Consider the following 21087-nt stretch of genomic DNA (forward strand, 5'->3'; position numbering starts at 1 on the left):
GAAGTTTTGGTAGGTATTTATAGGAGAAGGGTTGGAAGATAGAAAGAAAAAGTGGTTGAAGAGTAATTAAGTGTGGTAAATGAAAAATGAATGGGGAAGGTAAAAAAGTTAAAGTGTAACGTTCGTCTCCAACGGCTCCCTAACGTTCACATGTCTGAGGGGCGTTACGCTCGTCACAAGGCTGTGACGCTCGTAACAGGCAATAGACGTGCCGTTCGTCATGGAGTGTGTGACGCTCGTCACACATTTCTTTTTGGAAAGGCTTAGTGGCGCTTCACAGAATTACTTTGGTAGCGTATTTTAATGTTTCATTTTGCTTATGATCAGTTTTAGTCTGCAATTTTAATGTATTGTGCACGCTTACTTGCTTTGTATAATAATAATAATAGGTAACAACAGTAGAGCGTAATAGCCATTGCATAATAAAATTAACTAAACAGCTTCAATAAGAATGATCATAATGTATTACAGGGAAGGAAAACAATGAAATGAAATAGAAATAAACATGAATTCAAACAACATTAATGAAAAATCTAGCCTAAAACTAAATAACTTAGAAAGAAATAACTAAATTCCATCTATCTTCGGATCTCTGGCCGGAGGAGCAAAAGAGTTAACATGATGCCGTAACATACGTAACTGACTTGCCGTGCTGCTCATGTATTCTAGGATTTCAAGTCTCAAGTTGTGGAAATCTTCCCTGAGGGCGTCTTGCTCTGACATCAAGGCTTCAATGACGGTTTTAATATCTGTTCCTGGCATATGATGTCGGAGATCAGGCATGGCTGATTCTTCGGTCAGGACAGGCTGAGGAGGAGGATCAATATCATAGTAGCCGGAAGGTGTCTGAGGGTCAGATTCAGCAAGAGAGATATGGTCAACATAGTGCTCATAGTCATCACAAATCTCATAGTCCTGGATGGATTCAGTGGATCCAGCAGGAGTTGGGGTTTCATTCAGGTTATAGAGCCAGTTCCTTTGGTTATGAACACTAGTTCTAGGATCGGGCATGGTGAATAGGCAGAGAACCTGGTTATCAATAATAAGCTCGAACTCATCAGACCCTATGTTTGCTATAAACATAGTGTTGAAGAGGAAGGGTATACTCATAGTAGTAATGCCACAAAAAGGGCTAAGGTCAAGCATAGGCTGACGTAATCCAATAGCATTACCTATCATAGTGATCAAACCGCCTATTCTAATGGGTGCTCGCTCATCCTGGATAAGGAGGTCCAAATTAGCTAACATAAAAGTAGCACCGTTTACTGGACGGTTCTGGGAAGCACAAAATATGATGAAGAGTTCATCACGTGAAACTGAAGTACTATTTGGCTTCTTCCCAAATAAAGTGTGGGTCAGGATCTTATGGAAATAGCGAAAAGTCGGGTTATGTATGTTTCCAGAGAGAAACTCATGTTCTTCGGGCTCATCATTTCCAGTCAGCTTACCCCAAAAGTGTTCAAGCTCTCTATATTCAAAAAGTTCTTCCTGGCTTACAGTGAATGTATCAAAGGAGGTAGGAAAACCCAAAAGGTTGGTGAAGTCTCTAATATTAAATTGGTACTCCATATTGAACATTCTGAACTGGATAAAACCTCTGCTAATTCCTTTTCCATGGTTGGGTAGATAGATTAATGAACTAAGGAATTCTAGTGTGAGTCTCCGGTAGGTGGTGAAATGTCTCAGGATAGGGGAGGTCTCCCATCCTATCTGATTCAGCAAAAACAGGACACTCTGTCTCAGTCCAAGGGCAGTCATAGCCCAATCATCAGCATATAAACTAGGTAGCATCTCTCTAGCGGCTAGTTCTTCAAACTTTTGTTTCTGAGCCATTCCTCTGAACTTGATACCCATACGATCAGAATGTCCCATCTGGTTAGTGTTAGCTAGAGAAAAGAAACATGAGTTTAAGTCAGGATTTGGCCAAATGCCGAAAGAAGAAAAGAATTATTATTATTATATATAGATATATTTTTTTTTCTTTTTGAATAAATCAATAATGAATACTAAATAGAAATTAAAAGAATAATTAAGAGAAAAATAGGGAAATGATAATAATAATAGAATAATAAAATAACAAATTAATTTGTGGGTTGTCTCCCACTAAGCGCTTTGTTTAAATGTCGCAAGCTCGACAAATAAACTGTTAAATATAGTCTATGAGTCCTGGGGGCGTTTCGTCTAAGTGTAGAATTTGCGAATCCTCGTTGGTTTCCGCGTAGTGATAATGTTTCAGACGTTGCCCGTTTACGGTGAACGGTTCTGTAGATTGTCCTTTTATTTCTACCGCTCCACTGGGAAAGATTTTAGTGATATGAAAAGGTCCTGACCATCTGGATCGTAGTTTTCCCGGGAATAACTTTAGTCTAGAGTTAAATAAAAGTACTGCGTCGCCTTGCTTGAAGATTTTCCTTGATATACGCTTGTCATGCCATTGTTTTGTTCTTTCTTTATAGATTTTGGCATTTTCATAGGCGTCTCTTCTGAGTTCCTCTAATTCGTTTATGTCAAGGATTCTCTTTTCACCGGCGGCTTTATAATTCAAATTTAAATTTCTAATAGCCCAATAGGCTTTATGTTCTAATTCTACCGGGAGGTGACAGGATTTTCCATAAATGAGCTTAAATGGGGTCGTCCCTATGGGAGTTTTATAAGCAGTTCGGTATGCCCATAAAGCTTCTGGTAATTTCAATGACCAATCTTTCCTTGAAGTGGCGACCGTTTTTTCTAGTATTTGCTTGATTTCTCTGTTAGATACTTCCACTTGTCCACTGGTTTGAGGGTGGTAAGGTGTTGCTATCCTATGTCTCACTCCATATTTAAGTAGTAGTTTTTCGAGTACCTTGGATATAAAGTGTGATCCACCATCACTGACTACTATTCTTGGGATGCCAAATCTCGGAAATATTATATTTTTAAAGAGTCTAGTTACTACTCGGGTGTCATTTGTTGGAGAAGCTATAGCTTCGATCCATTTTGATACGTAGTCAACTGCCACGAGTATGTATTTGTTACCGAAAGAGGATGGGAAAGGTCCCATGAAGTCTATCCCCCACACGTCAAAAATCTCTACTTCCAAAATACCTTTTTGTGGCATCTCGTCACGTCTAGATATGTTTCCCGTGCGTTGACATCTGTCACACTCCTTAATAGCCGCATGTACGTCCTTCCATATAGTTGGCCAATAAAAGCCAGCTTGTAGGATTTTAGAGCAGGTTTTGGATGTACTTGTGTGTCCACCATAAGGCGCAGAGTGACAGTGTTGGATTATATTTTCTATCTCTTCTTCGGGTATACATCGACGGAAAATACCATCGGGGCCTCTTTTGAAAAGTAAGGGATCACCCCAGTAATAGTGTTTTATGTCGTGGAAGAATCGTTTCTTCTGCTGGTAAGATAAAGTAGGTGGAACTATTCCGGCAGCTAAATAATTGACTAGATCAGCGTACCATGGTGTGACAGATATAGCTAAGGTGGTTTCTACTTGCATGTCGGAGTTGTTCTCTTCCAAAGTAGCTATAAGTTTGTCGTACGAGAAATCATCATTAATTGATGTTCTTTCCGGTTCAAGGTTCTCAAGTCTAGAGAGGTGGTCTGCTACTACATTTTCAGTTCCTTTCTTGTCCTTGATTTCTAAGTCGAATTCTTGTAGTAACAAGATCCATCTTAGGAGTCTAGGTTTAGCATCTTTTTTTGTTAAAAGGTACCTGATAGCAGCGTGATCAGTGTAAACTATTATTTTGGCTCCTACCAGGTAAGAACGAAATTTATCTAGTGCAAATACCACTGCTAGGAGTTCTTTCTCGGTTGTGGCATAATTCATCTGCGCTTCATCCAGGGTTCTGCTAGCGTAATATATAACGTGAAGCTTTTTATCCTTTCTTTGTCCTAAAACAGCACCTACAGCATAATCACTGGCATCGCACATTATTTCGAATGGTTCATTCCAGTCTGGTGTCTGCATAATGGGTGCGGAGATCAATGCTTGTTTAAGAGTTTGAAATGCTTTTAAACAGTTATCGTCGAATATGAATTCAGCATCTTTCATCAACAGTCCGGTTAAGGGTTTAGTTATCTTAGAGAAGTCTTTGATGAATCGTCGGTAAAAACCGGCGTGTCCTAAAAAACTTCGTACTTCTCTCACAGTTCTTAGGGGTTGAAGATTTTCGATTACCTCTATTTTGGCTTTGTCTACTTCAATTCCTCTGTTCGAGATGATGTGTCCTAAAACAATTCCTTCTTGTACCATAAAGTGGCACTTTTCCCAATTAAGTACTAAGTTTACTTTTACACATCGCTCCAGAACTCTTTCCAGGTTTTCAAGGCATTCTTCGAAGCTTTGTCCGTATACAGAAAAGTCATCCATAAATACTTCCATGATGTTTTCGAGAAAGTCGGCGAATATTGCCATCATGCATCTTTGAAAAGTTGCAGGGGCATTACATAGACCAAACGGCATTCGTCTATACGCGAAGGTACCAAAAGGGCATGTGAATGTTGTCTTTTCTTGGTCATCAGGGTGAATTGGTATTTGAAAGAAGCCTGAATAACCGTCTAAATAACAGAAGTGTGAATGTTTAGCTAATCGTTCTAACATTTGGTCAATGAATGGTAAAGGGAAATGATCTTTTCGGGTTGCTTTGTTTAGTTTCCTATAATCAATGCACATTCTCCATCCCGATTCGATTCGTTTAGTTATAGTTTCTCCTTTTTCGTTTTCAATAACGGTTATGCCTCCTTTCTTTGGTACAACGTGTACAGGACTAACCCATTTGCTATCAGATATAGGATATATAATACCTGCTTCCAATAGCTTGGTTATTTCTTTCTTTACTACCTCACTTAGGATCGGATTTAGTCTTCTCTGGTGTTCCCTAGAGGTTTTACAGTCTTCTTCTAACATGATGCGGTGCATACAAATAGAAGGGCTTATTCCTTTAAGATCGGTGATGTGGTATCCTAGTGCGGTTGGATATTTTCTTAAGATATGTAGGAGTTTTTCTGTTTCGAGTCTTCCTAGATCTGCATTAACTATCACAGGTCGTTCAAGTTCTAAGTCTAGGAATTCATATCTCAGATTTTTGGGAAGTGTTTTCAAATCAGGGGTTGGTTTGTTAAGACACTGCGTAGGATCCGGTGTTATTGCTAGGCATTGTTTAGATTTGTCCTCTAAAAGATAGTCTGATGATTTGTCTTCTCCTGACTCTGCTTCTTTTATGCATTCATCGATGATATCCATGAAGTAACATGTATCTTCTATTGCAGGTGCTTTCAAGAATTGGGAAAGAATGAATTCAATTTTCTCTTCACCTACTTCGAAGGTGAGTCGTCCTCGTTTTACGTCTATGATTGCACCGACAGTTGCTAAGAATGGTCTTCCTAGTATAATAGGTGTCGTATCATCTTCTCTAATGTCCATAATTGTGAAGTCAGTGGGAATGTAAAACTGACCTATGCGTACGGGAACGTTTTCAAGGATTCCTACAGGATATTTGATGGAACGATCTGCTAATTGCACAGACATTTTGGTCGGTCTTAATTCTCCCATTTCCAGTTTCTTACATATGGATAAAGGCATAACGCTAATTCCGGCTCCTAAATCGCATAAGGCTTTACAAATTTTCCTATGTGACAGGGTATAGAGAAACTACCCGGATCCTTGAGTTTAGGGGGCATGTTTTGGATTATAGCGCTACATTCGGCAGGGAGTGTAACGGTTTCGCTATCCTCAAGTTTCCTCTTATTAGAAAGGATTTCTTTTAAGAATTTAGCATATGAGGGCATCTGCGTAATAGCTTCGGTAAACGGAATTGTAACGTTTAATTGTTTAAGGAGATCAACAAATTTTCTAAATTGGCCTACATCTTTGGTTTTAACAAGCCTTTGAGGGTAAGGTATAGGTGGTTTGTAAGGTGGTGGAGGTACATAAGGTTCCTTCTTTTCTAGGGTTTCCTTATTACTCTCTTCCTTTTCCTTAGGTTCACTTTCCTCAGTAGATTTCTTAGGGTTTTGGTTTTCTATCCTTGGGTCAGACGGTCCTTCCACTTCCGTTCCACTTCTCAATATAATTGCATGAGCTTGGCTTCTCGGATTGGGTTGGGGCTGTCCAGGGAATGTACCAGTTGGTGCAGCAGTAGGTGCTTGTTGTTGAGCTACTTGAGATATTTGCGTTTCCAGCATTTTGTTATGGGTAGCCAAGGCATCTACTTTGCTTGCTAGTTGTTTAAGTTGTTCGCCAGTGTGTATGTTCTGGTTTAAGAAATCTTTATTGGTTTGTTGTTGGGAAGCTATAAAGTTTTCCATCATGATTTCCAAGTTGGATTTTCTAGGGGTATTATTGTTAGGATTCGGTTTCTGATATCCTGGAGGTATAGATGGGGCTTGATTTGGAGACTGTCCAGGTGCGTATAAAGCATTATTACTCTTATATGAGAAGTTTGGATGGTTCTTCCAATTTGGGTTATAGGTATTCGAATAGGGGCTTCCTTGAGCATAGTTTACTTGCTCTGCTTGGATTCCAGTCAAGAGTTGACATTCCGCAGGAGTGTGGCCTTGGATTCCACAGACCTCGCAATTCTGAGTTATAGCAACCACGGCGGCTGGAGGTGATACGTTTAAACTTTCAATTTTCTGGACCAAAGCATCCACTTTTGCATTAACGTGATCAAGGTTACTTATCTCGTACATGCCAGTTTTCGGTTGAGGTTTTTCCACCGTTGTTCGTTCGGTTCCCCACTGATAGTGGTTTTGGGCCATGCTCTCGATAAGCTGGTAAGCATCAGCATAAGGTTTGTTCATTAGTGCACCACCTGCAGCGGCGTCTATTGTTAACCTTGTGTTGTATAAGAGACCATTATAAAATGTGTGAATTACTAACCAGTCTTCCAAACCATGGTGTGGGCAAAGTCTCATCATGTCTTTGTATCTTTCCCATGCTTCGAAAAGAGACTCGTTGTCTTTCTGTTTAAATCCGTTTATCTGGGCTCTTAACATAGCTGTTTTGCTTGGCGGAAAATATCGGGCAAGAAAAACTTTCTTCAACTCGTTCCATGTGGTGACTGAGTTGGAAGGGAGAGATTGAAGCCATCTTCTAGCGCTATCTCTTAATGAGAAAGGAAAAAGACGAAGTCGAATTGCCTCTGAAGTGACACCATTAGCTTTAACAGTATCAGCGTATTGGACAAATACGGATAAATGAAGGTTTGGATCTTCGGTAAGATTTCCAGAGAATTGGTTCTGTTGCACAGCCTGCAACAGTGAAGGTTTAAGTTCAAAGTTGTTTGCTTCGATTGCGGGCGGAGCAATACTTGAATGCGGTTCATCTTGCGATGGAGCGGCGTAATCTCTAAGAGCACGAGCTGGTTCTGCCATCTCGGTTAAAGAAGGAAAATCTTTGAGATCAGGAAGGTCTATAGGAGGGAGATTGTTTTCAGCACGATATTCCCGAATTCGTCGTAAGACTCGGAGATATAGTTCGATATCGTTGATTCGTAAATAGAGCGGTTCGCCTTGAGAGCGAGTGCGTGGCATACAAATCAACGAAAGAAAGAAAATAGAAGGAAAAGAAACCTTAGTCTCTACAGCGTAACGGAAGAGTTACGATATCGATTGAATAAAAGTCCCCGGCAACGGCGCCAAAAACTTGATCGCTCGACTGGGTGAGTCGAGAATGGGATACAAACTGCAAGTGCACAGTTCTATCGCGTAGTTTTAAAAGATATCGATCCCACAGGGACTTATGAATCGATATACCGTTATCTAAGGTTACTACGTAAATCTAAGGTGAAAATGTTTGATTGTGTGGGGAAAAACTAAGAGCTAAACTAATATCTAGATTAAATATTAATAAGACGGATATCGGTATGTAGTTCGTCAAAACTAGGGAATCAAGTCTTTGTCGGTTTCTTGGTTTTAAAATGAATCGTTTCGGTTAACTTTATTGGTTAAAGGTTCTATCTCAAACTCTCGCTCTGTTGAATAAACCATGATTTTATATTAATGTTGCTGTCACTTATAATTAAGTCAAAAACCATATTTTGAAAACAATAAAGTTGCAGAAACTCTTTTTAAGAAAATACTGACCGTTTTAAACACCCTTATCTCAAACTCTCGCTCTGTTGACTTAGGTTATATAATTAAATCCAAATGCTTAACTCTCGTCCTCACATTCAATCTTTAAAAATACTTTTTGGAAAAGGTCAGAATTTAATTAACTCTAAAACTTACTCTCGCCCTGATCTAGAATTAATGCCTAACTTACACTGTCCAGTTAAAATCTCAAACTCTCGCTCTATTGATTTTAACTTCTTTATGTCTTTTACTTTTGTAAAAAATCTTGTTATTAAACCTGTAAGTTGAGACCGTAAAAAGATTGATTTTTGATTTTAAGTTTAGATAGACCGACTCAGTCTTAATCCCTTATTCTGCTTACTTTACATACCGATACCTAGGCAAATTAGCCAGACATGCTAAATAAATAAGAATTTATATCATGCATAAACAGACTCATTCCAGGCAGATAATATAGATAAATAATAAAACAAAATATTAAATAATGATTAAAGAACCTGAATGCGTAATACAATGGTCTTGAACACTCCACCACAAGCCGGTAGGATTTGTTCTTGGATTCTTCAATTAAACAGTAAATTAAATCAAGGAAATAAAACTGGAATATAACGTAAGGTTAAATCCGGTATAAAGTTGCACAATAGTTTCCGGTGTAGAAACTATTATGCGAAAAATATCTAAAAGCTAAAACTGGAAAGGTAAATTTGCAAGGGAAAAAGAATGTAAAGCTTGCAAAAGAAATAAATAAAATAAACAATGCTGGAAAAGAAAAATAAGCAAAAGGCGTGAAAAGAAAATTTGGCAGAGCTTCGGCAATGTGAGCGTGGAAAAACCGGCGGGGTTTTAGGTTTGTGAGATGGCTATTTATAATAGTGTTGGTAACTGCATTCCGTTTCTCCCATTCTTCAACGTGGCTACATGCGCGGCGTGGATATAGGAGACCAACTTCTCAACGTTCCTCTTCAAGTCTTTCTGAGGGCGTGACTTGCGCCAAAAAGCTAGTGGAATGGTGTGACGCTCGTCACACCATGTGTGACGCTCGTCACAGTGGTGCTTCTAGTGTGACGCTCGTCACAACCCTTATGACGCCCGTCACAGGCACAACGTGCGCTTTCTTTGGGCTGGGCTTGGTCTTTGATATTTGTTTCCTTTTTACTCCTTTCTACACCTCCTTTTCTTCCCTTTTTCACTTTTGCTTCAAAATGGATACCTGACATAAATAGTAAGGAAATACTGCATAATATCTGATAAAATGAGATAAACTAAAGTAAATGATAATATAATCTAATTGAATTAAGTCTTAAAATGTGATATAAGTTCGTGTTATCAAGTGTTAAATTTGAAAATCTGACATCTGGATGAGTGGTAGTCGATTACCACTATTTTATATTCGACTAACAATGTTAGAAATTTTCAAGTAGAATTGAGAATAACATAATTTGAGTTTGGCAACTCCAATTGAGACACAGTCAGATGCCTTAGAAAGTTAATTCAAGGAACTATCTTACGGTAAAGAGTTATAATTCTTATATATATATATATATATATATATATATATATATATATATATATATATATATATATATATATATATATATATATATATATATATATATATATATATATATATATATATATATCTTTTCTATTTGTGATTAATAAATGATTTTGAGATTTTTTTGGGGATTTTAGGTAACCTAGGACATGAATCAAGGTAAACTAATAGTGAATCTTGGAAACTTAGAAGTATCATGAGATAGTGAGTATACAATGACGTATGTTCTAAAAGGAATCAATTGAGATACATAAGAGGAATATTGAAACATGTTGCGTATATTGGAGTGCAACTAATAATCAGAAGGATAATCCAGGCAAAGGTGGTAGGTCGCACCATAAGACCAACCTTAGTGGAAAGGATTAGTAGAAAGTCCCTGATTCTATCAAACTAGGATTGATATGAGAAATGATAGTAGGAAGTGGATGTTCCACGATTCTAACGGTCTCCTGAAGTGTACATGGATGTTAGAGCGAGTGTATCGACATTCTTACATTGTATGAGGATGATTATACCTCGATCCATTTTGTTTTATTTTATGATACATGCGTGTTAAAACATGTAGAATCTCTTGTAGTTCTAGATGACCCCGACCTTGAGTGGACTTGTGGCGTTGGTAGAACTCCACTGAGATGGTATTATCCTACCCCATGTTGTTGATTATCTTTTCAGATAGACAGGTTGCTAATAAAGGGAAAGACAAGATGATTTGGTGGATGCAATAAGACTTTCCTTATATTTTGATTTGTGTTGGGTTTTATTAGTATTTTTATATTTTAGAAATGGTTTATATGTATGCACATTTGGTGTAACATATGTAATTCCATATACTTATGTCAATTCTATGCTCTTTGATGTATCAGTGTCACCTATTACAGTATCTCAGTTACGATATTTTAGATCTTATCTGGTTGGGGTATTACATTATTCCACTTTACAATAAAACCTAACTACGTATAATTTAAGAATAATTTCTTTATGTTTAACAAGGTTTCATGATTAAATCACACTCAATGCTTCATCAAACATACTAGTTATTTTATGGACTTTATTACTTTGAAAAAATAAACATGGTAAAAAAACCTTATTATTATTAATAGATAATTTAATACTAAGTATCGAGTTCTAATAAAAATATTGGCCTCTAAAGTTTGACAAAACACATGAGAAATTTTAAGTTAGGGGATGAAGTAGAATTAAATAACATGAAGAAAATGTTTCTCATTCGAATATATCTACCTCAGTTACGAAGGTGAATACTTGTAATGTTATATAACTTCTATAATATACTAATAACGTAAGTATTATTAATCTTTGTTTAACCAAGTAATATAATTTAAAAATAATAAGTGAAGTTAACTATAAATAATTAAAGAAATGATGATGATGTTTCTTTGCGTAACCAAGTAATATAATTTAAAAATAATAAGTGAAGTTAACTATAAATAATTAAAGAAATGATGATGATGTTGATGATGATGGGAAAGTGGAGATCATAGTTATTTATGACATACTTTAAATAAATTTATCATTTACTCAATTTTTTTTATATATTTATTCTAGAAATAAAGTAATATATGCAAATGTATTTTTAACGCGATGTTGTACAATTGTAACACACAAACTATAGTTTATATAAAAGAACAAATTAAATATGTTATTTTGTTGGAAAGTCTAAATATAGTAATATTGGTATTCATCACTATCAAATAAATGTGTGGTCAAAAAAAGTCAAAGTAATTATCAGACAGCACAATAATATATTTTTGTTAAAATATTTTAAAAGACTAATCTGATCATTTTTAAACTAAAAAGTGATCTAACAGGTTGTCATAGGATAGAAAGCTATATTTATTTATTTTCTCAAACTATAAATAAAGTAAAATTTTAAATTTTATATCAAAGTTTGGCATTCTCTTCATTGCATAAAATGGAGATTTTGTCAGCTTTGAGAATTTCTAAAACTATTATTACAATCTTGTCTCTTGTTTTGATTTTCAACATTCCTTCTCAAGCATATGGGTGTATGTATTTTTATTTTTATGATAATAATTCTCTTAATTTAAACCATTAAAACTTTAGGAAAATTAAAATTACACATATGTAAAACAAAATTCAATTCAATCTTTTATCTTCATCAAATCATGTTAATATTTGTTCCTTCTATATCTACTTATTCATCTCTCTTAATTTTAAATATTTATTTGTTCCTAAATATAAGATACTTTTCAAATTGTTAGATAAATTTATTTGTTTACTTTGAAATATCACTTATTAATATTATAATTTCATCATAAAAAAATTAAATTAAGGTCAATATAATATACACAAATGATAATCTAGCAATAGTCATACACATATTATACATAATAATAATTATTCAAAATGTTGTATAATTATACATATATAGAGAAAATACTACTTTTTGAGATACAAATAATTTCTTTAAAATTGCAATGAAATTTGTATTCTTCATTTTCTAATATGAATTATTTAACTATTTAATTGTCATAATTGGTTATATTATGTTACGATTGCAGGTCTATTTCACAGGCATATGACAACCAAATATGACTTATCTATTTCACAAGTGTTTCTGATTAAATTAATTAGTTTATCCATATATACAATAATATTGATTGAGTCATAATTACTTAATTTTAGTTTTTTTGTGTTAACATATTTTGTTGTTGTTGTTGTTGAGATTTGTAGATTGGAGAAGGAAATACATATAATCCATATGCCTCTATATTAAAATTTCTAAATTCTTCAAAATTTCCAAATCGAGAATCATTTCCACATGGATTTTTGTTTGGTACTGGATCTTCTGCCCTTCAGGTGCATTCTAAAAAGTCATATACACTTAGATATATAATATCAACTCTGGTGAAATATCGGATTGAAGGAGGGTCTCATGAAGGAGGAAGAGGACTTGGAGTAATAGTTGAACAAAACAAAGGTTTGAAACATATACTTATAATAAGAATACAAATGTAAATACTTTGGTACTTTAATATATTGCTAGGTATGTTATCTGATGTTCAATAATTTAATGCTATTTTATCTTTTTCATAGTACTAGTATTCAACAAAACTTTAATTGACCCAAATTTTTTCAAAATTAAATTATCAAATAGAGTTGATAGATGAAATGGAAAACAAATTTTAACAAATTATAGAAATTACTATAATGAAAGGTGACACTGTCATTTTACATCAATCTCTTATAAAATTTGAACTTCGTTCTTGGATCCAATTATCGATGGACTTGTGACAAACAACTTAACTTTATAATAATTTATTACATCTTCCCCATTTCAGTGGTTAACTTTTATTTTTCTTGAAATATATAGTATTGTCATTTGGTTATGTCTATTCATCTTGAAATATATAGTAATGATTAACCATAATAATTTTTTATTTCTTCTTAACAAATAGGTCGATATTTAGATGCTGATAAATTTTCATCAAAAATTGAACATTATAAACGATATAAGGTGAGTTCACTAAATATGAATTGAAATTTTTCTCTTTGGATAGACATTATATTTTTATTTTCAAATATTATACGTTAATTATTATTTTGATGAAAGTAAACATACATCCATCTTTTGTTGGAATTCTTGACTCCAAGTCTCCAAACACCAACTTTACATTATTGCTCTATTTACTATATAGTATTAATTAGAAACAACACCGGTTTTATTGTTAATTAAACATAATAGATTGACAATGTAGAAATAAATTTTTAAAAACTTGTACACTTTAGAATAATTATTTTTTTGAGCTTATTCTTATTATTTTAATTTTTATGATCTTGTAGGAGGACGTGCAACATTTAAAGAAGCTTGGAGTAAATTCTTATCGAATGTCCATCTCTTGGAATAGAATATTGCCAAGTAATTTTTAAAACTAAAATAATATATTTTAACATCTAAAATAAAAATAAAAATATCTAATACAATACCACAAACATGAAAATATTAAATTTTTAATACCGACTTTATAAAAAAAAGAGTGGGTATATGTTTAAAAAAATATCAATAAGATTTGTTAGTTAATACACTCTCATATTTTTCAGAAGAAGAATATTAAGTAACGAAATATTTGAGTTATGTTTTGTGCTTTGGTTCTTCCTTTTATTTATATCTTTTAGTCTAAAATAAATTGTATTTGAGTATAAATTATATTCTCCTAACATATTTTTGTAATTGTCTTTACTTTAGTTCGATCTTTATATTTATTTTGCATCACATCATTAATTAATATCTGAAGCGGAGAATATTAAACAAAGTTTGAATTTGGAAATTAGGCAAGGAATCTTATTTTTTTAATGATTTTTTAAAATTATAAATCATAATTTTGCTCATTAAAATTGTTTTTAGGTTTTACTTTTGTCTTTTAAGCTTGTGTTCTATTTTTTTCCTCTTAAGATACAAAATTTAGATACTTTAATCTATAAATACAAAGAGAATTTCATATATTTAAGTTGGCTAGATTATACTTTTATTCCACTGACTTATTTTTAGATTTTAAATTTATTCTTTTTTTTTCATTTTAAATGTTAGATATTTTAGCTCTTTTTCTTCGATACTCGATTTAAATGAATATAATATGTTATACTACCTTTGTTCCTGTATATAAGAGACAACTCATTTTTTAGATTCATTGAATAATCAATGTATTTAGTCTATAAACCGACCAAATACATTGGTTATTCTATAAACCTATAAAATGAGTTGTCTTTAGGAACAAAGATAATATATGTTACCTTTATGCTAATTTTGTAAATGATTCTCCATAGTGTTGTCTTTCTTCCCAAAATTAAAGTTTGATGTTTGTTGTTGGTACTAAAGATATGAGAAAAATAATAATTTTCAAATGCCCAACAATTAGGGATATAATATATTATTTTCTTGAAATACTTAATAATACTAATACACTTATCTTTTTGTTTATTTTTAATGATCGATTATGTAGATGGAACTTTGAAAGGAGGTATAAACCAAGAAGGTGTCAACTTCTACAACAACTTGATTAATGAATTACTCAAAAATGGTATGGTTCGAAGTATCTAAAATTTATTGTAATAATCAGATTTAACGAGTATTTTATTAAAAATAAAATACATACGCTTTTTTTCCGCTTTTGCGTTATCCATTTTTTTTATACTATATGTGTAGGTATTGAACCTTTTGTGGGTATCATGCATTTTGACTATCCGTTAGCTCTTAAAGAAAAACATGGTGGCTTCTTAAATCGTTCCATTGTGTAAATTTGTCTTAATATCATATCCTCTTGATATTTTATTTTCGATTAATTTATTTAACCTTAAAGTTAGTGTACACCAGATAATGGAATTTAAACATTTATGCTTATATTATTTATGTAAAAAATAAATTTCAGAAAATATTACAAGGATTATAATCAATGAGGCAGAATTCACTGCTATAGTTTAATACATGTTCAACATTGATAATTTATCTACTTATCAAGCGTGCATAAGTACTAAAATATGTACACAAGTATATACTCTACTTCATAACTTTCTACTTGCCCATGCTACAACATCAAAGTTATACACAACAAAATTTCAAGTAAGACATATTTTAGGTATTCTATTTTACATATATATATATATATATATATATATATATATATTTAGTGAAATTAAAAAAAAATACATTGACAATTAGTAACACTAATTAAGGTCTATAAAATAAGGAGAATTATATATAAGAAATAAATTATTGTTATTTTTCATTGAATATTTGATATAGGCAATACAAGGGGGAGAAATTGGACTTGCTCTTTCATCAGGAAGGTATGTTCCCTACAGTTCTAACCCAAAAGATGTGGTTGCTGCTCAAAGACTAATGGATTTCTATTGGGGATGGTTAGTCTTCTTTAAATGGTAATTACATATACATATAAAAAAATATTTAGCTACATTATATTTCAATATGTAGGGTTTTAGATCCCGTGTTCCATGGAGATTATCCAAGAATAATGAAAGAGTTGGTGGGGAATAGGCTACCAGAATTTACTAAAAAGGAGAAACGTATGTTAAAAGGAAGCACAAATTTTATAGGGATAAATTATTATACTTCTCGTTTTGTTAGACACGAACCAAATATAACCAAGATTATGGCGGACAATTATGATGCTTTAGCAGTTTCAGAAGGTAAGTTTTTTCTTTAATTAAATTCTACTTTTAAGCAGAAAAAAATGGTACACAAAATACATCGTTGTAAAAAAAAGTCAATTAATGTGACATCACAAGTTCTGCACCAATCAAATTATTCCTATTTTACATGTAAGTGTACAACAAATTATATTGATTAATTATGAACTATTTTTTTTGCCATTACTTCATAATTGCAGCTTCTGATGCAGAAGGAAAAATCCTTGGTTTTAAGGTGAGAAAATAATGATAAGAACTTAAAATAATGACATATGTTAGGAGAGTAGCATAATTATGATATTTTTAATTTTTGTTCAATGTTAATAATTTGTAGGATCAATATGGTTGGAACAATGTTTATCCCGAAGGATTATATAATTTCTTAATCTATATTAAGGAAAAGTACAAAAATCCTAAAGTCTACATCACTGAAAATGGTTGGTGGTACTTTTTTTTATCATATTTATAATATTATGACTAATATCTATAATTTATGATACTAAAAGATTAATCAATAAAAGTTTTATGAAATCATATTTATGTAGGTATTGTTTCTTCAAAAATCTCAAATCCATTAAAGGACGAACACTGAATTGCTTATGTTGCCGCACATTTAAATGCTACTAAGACGGCAATAAAGTAAGTCACTTTTACTTATCCATAAAATTATATGGATAGTAAATAAATGTATCATGATACATTTGATTATTCTTAGAATTGAATGTGTTCCTCTTAGTTACTAATCATGCACATATGTTTTATTTATGTATGATCTAATTTTGCCTTCTGAGGACCTTTTATTTATTATATAGTGTTTATATATCACATACATTATTAACATTCTTACTTGTGTAAAGAGAGTAATAAAAAATTCAAAAATATTTCTTAACTATATTGTATTGTTTTTACTATGAAATGATTTAAGAATATTTTGAAATAAAATTCTAACATGCTTAATTATAATAAAGGTCAATGATTTTGATTTGATAGAAAAAAGTGGTTTTACATGGTTACTCAGTCATGTTCATATTTGGATATTGTGTTGAGATAGTTTAAAATATGATCAAATAAATTGACATTGTATTAAAATATAATTGAATGACTATGTAATCATTTAAATTGTCTGAGAATACATTTTATGCAATTTCTTAAAGTTTTTTAATTTTTTCAAAAGTATATTGTTGACGGTAAGTACTTATTGTTTTTGGTTCTAAATATATCTAATATAAAAACTCAATTAAATTTAAAGTAATGAAACTTGAAAAATATCGGTATGACTCAGCTTAAATATTTTTCTATGTTTAAATTGATAGTGATGGTGTAAACGTTCAAGGTTACTTTTTATGGGCAATATTTGATACATTTGAATTTCAAGTGGGTTATTCTGGAAATTGGGGTCTTTATCATATTGATTTTAATGATAGTCTCAAGCGTATACCGACTAATGCAGCAAAATGGTACAAAGAATATCTTACACGTGATTTGAGACACTAAAATATACATTTGATTGAAATCATCATAGAAAAAAAGTAGAACATTATAAATGGAGAAGTGAGACATGAATCTCACTTCAAATGTGATTGTATGTAATATTATTTATTTCTTTTATTGTGATTTAAAGTTTTTTAATGTATTTATATATGTGGTTGGAATTTATACTAGCGTATATACTCATGTGATGCATATGACACACTATACCCCGAAATCATTTAGTTGTTGATATTTAAAGAAATTTAAATAAATGAAAATTGAAAATGATAAAATCTTTTAATTAAATCAAATTCAAATAAAGAGTAATACAATATTAATTATAATAACACGCAATAGTTTTCATCATTTAATAATAAAAAAAATTATAAAATCTCATGTGTCATGGATACAACTTGAATTAACAATGAACATTAGGATAAGTTTCCCAAATTTTAAGAATATTTTTACACTAAAATTCTTGTGAAGGCATGCACTCTATTCTATAGACCACTATTACATGTAGATATTTCATAAGTGAGAATTCAAGTTCAAACCATATAAGAAAATAAATAACAATAGAAACAAATTATAATATCTTGCATTTGTCGTATCAAAGACACACTACGTCCCACTTAAAAATAACTATTAATAACATTACACAAATATAATCATTACCATCATTTAATAATGAAGACTTTTACTTCAACAAATCAACGACTAAAGGATGGTCAGTGTCACTTAATTAAATTATTGACAATTATCCACTTTAAGCTTGTTATCGTAGTATTTGCAATAAAAGTATAAGTATTTGTTTTTATTGTTTTCACATGGTCTGATGCGATATTCAAAATTCTTTCAATCATTTTTACAATTTTAAGCAAAGTATTTTAATATTTTGTTTAATAACTAGGTTAACGTATCAATGAATGAAAATAAGTTTTAATAGATGAAATTGAAATTTTGGGGTTATATTTCATCATCCTATCTGAAGGTGTGAAAAACATAAGAAATTGGGGGTTTGAATTGGCTTTTACGAAAATAAAAGTTTTTTACCAACTTAAGAACACCACTTAAATGTTAATAGCAAAGAGATAAAAACACAAGTATTTTTATCCTGGTTCGCTTGAAACTCAAAGTTACTCAAGTCCACCCGCCAATGTGATTTTGCCTTATACACAAGGACTTAATCCACTATAATCAACTGATTATAATAATCACAAAGAATAATATTCTTTATCTTCTCAAGGATCTGACTATATCCTAGTCTCCTTAATGACTCACAAAGAATAACCTTATTTGTCTTCTCAAGGATCTGACTATACCTTAGTGGAAAGGATTAGTAGAAAGTCCCAGATTCTATCAAACTAGGATTGATATGAGAAATGATAGTAGGAAGTGGATGTTCCACGATGCTAACGGTCTCCTGAAGTGTACATGGATGTTAGAGCGAGTGTATCGACATTCTTACATTGTATGAGGATGATTATACCTCGATCCGTTTTGTTTTATTTTATGATACATGTGTGTTAAAACATGTAGAATCTCTTGTAGTTCTAGATGACCCCGACCTTGAGTGGACTTGTGGCGTTGGTAGAACTCCAATGAGATGGTATTATCCTGCCCCATGTTGTTGATTATCTTTTCAGATAGACGGTTTGCTAATAAAGGGAAAGACAAGATGATTTGATGGATGCAATAAGACTTTCCTTACATTTTGATTTGTGCTGGGTTTTATTAGTATTTTTATATTTTAGAAATGGTTTATATGTATACACATTTGGTGTAACATATGTAATTCCATATACTTATGTCAATTCTATGCTCTTTGATGTATGGTAGATATTATCTCTAGAAACAATCATAAGAGTGTACTTGTTGTACCAATCATGCATGCATCGATCAAAATCATCATTCCGCCGATGAGACTCCTTCCCTGATAGGCGAATGGAGTTGGCCTCGCCAGAAGCAAGGTTTTCGAAAGATGTGTTCAATTTCTCTTTCAATATCATGTAATACTAAACCATGCTCAACATCTCTTGAGGTTTTTTAACCTTCTTCCTTCCTATCTTCAACCTGAAGGGACGATCCCTCACAAGGCCATTTTCATAGATCCATCACTTAAGGCATTCTTCAGCCCCCTCGACTTTAACAACAAATTGCGTAAACCAGTCAATGTATGAGCGCAAACTTCCTTTTTCCCTTGGATAATCTTGCTCATGTGGCTTTAATCACTAGTCGTCTTTTCCGGACAGTGAAATGCACAGAAAAACATTCATAGAAATCAGTTCATGATTCCTTGCTCCCACCGGGCAGACCATTAAACCATAATTTATCTGATTTAATTAGGGTCAAGGAAAATAATTTGAATTTAGACGCTTCGTTAGCATTGAAGTAGTTCAGTCGATCATTGACGAGCTGCACATGCTTGAATAGATCTCCCTTTCCATCATACTCACCTAGCTTGGGCAGTTTCTCCATGGATTTTAGTATTTTGCTTTCCAGAATCCTGGTTCATAATGTATGCTTCAGATGCACCCTCACCATTTGGTCTTCTACTTGATACGAGGGAGGAATGTGGTTGCCTCGATCTCCCTAGAGACTTTGAGGAGGACTTTGATGTTTTCTACTTCGATGTTGATTTCTTAATTTAGGAGCTTCATCTTTCTTTATCACGGTCGGCTCGAGGAATGTGATATGATTTATCCTTGAAATGGCCTCCTGAAGGGTGTTTCCTTGTAGATGAGCATTGTGGAAACTTTCTTCGAGACTCTATATCCTTTCCCCGACCGCATGCGAGTTTTGCTTTCGAACAATGGTCTACATATTGTTCAACAACTTGTTTTCACCTTGCAATCCAAGGTTTGGTCGCAGTCATTTGAAACCAGGTAAAACTTTAGGATGTGCTACTAGAGGTGGAATCTGAGGTCCACTCGTAGGCAATTGGATGAACCCATCTATCTGAGGAGTATGAACTGGATCTTGGTGCATCAGAACTTCTGTTTGTGTATTCGTAACATTTTGTTAAGGAGGTGGAGATAAATATGGTTGATTGATCGTTGCGTGAGCTACAGCATCAGAGACAGCTTCTTAGGCACCATTAAAACGAGTAGCCTTGGATCCAACATTCACTTGGATCAAACGTGATTAAATACAAAGGACCTGAATTTTTATCCTTCACAAGGACTAAAATGAGTCTTGGAAGATTTCCTTTATTTGCAAGATAGACTCACATGGGATATGAAAGGTCAACACCTACCCAAGGGTTAGTGTTTACTTTTATCAATAAGATTTGATGATCAACTTCAGCCGCTTATGTAGATAAATTTATCAAAAACAAAAATGGATAATGAACTAGTTCAGCCACATACATTTCCAGATTGATTGATAAATGAATTGGATGATCAACTACTCCAGTCATTTATATTGGTATGCCAGACAGCAAGGAACCGGATGATCAACTACTCTGGTCTTTTATGATGGTAGGCGATCGATAAGGGATTGTACGATCAATTATTCCAGCTGTTTATGCTGGTAGGCTGATTGACAAATGAATTGGATGATCAACTACTCTAGCCATATATGTTGGTAGACTGAATGAGCAACAAATTAGATAAGAGAATCATTAAGTATTAACTTGGAAAACTGTCAAAGGAAGTTCCACCAGGGACACCTATTGTCGAGGTTCACTAGGGAAGATTTAAAAGGAATTCATGGGGAGTCTATTTTCGAGACTTGTTGGGCGAGACTTGCCGTTGAAGTTTACTAAAAAGACATCTACTGTCAAGATTTGTAGGATATACCTATTTCCA

At 33.0% G+C, this 21087-nt stretch overlaps 2 pseudogenes; both read left to right on the top strand.

Moving 5' to 3' along the window:
- Positions 1 to 17302, top strand: part of LOC127130878 (beta-glucosidase 13-like) — a 59618-nt pseudogene extending 42316 nt beyond the window's left edge.
- On the top strand, positions 6887 to 6986 carry LOC127133811 (uncharacterized; annotated as a pseudogene).
- Positions 17303 to 21087: the final 3785 nt, after the last annotated feature.

The sequence above is a fragment of the Lathyrus oleraceus genome, chromosome 3 (assembly GCF_024323335.1).
Source record: "Lathyrus oleraceus cultivar Zhongwan6 chromosome 3, CAAS_Psat_ZW6_1.0, whole genome shotgun sequence".
NCBI lineage: Eukaryota > Viridiplantae > Streptophyta > Magnoliopsida > Fabales > Fabaceae > Lathyrus > Lathyrus oleraceus.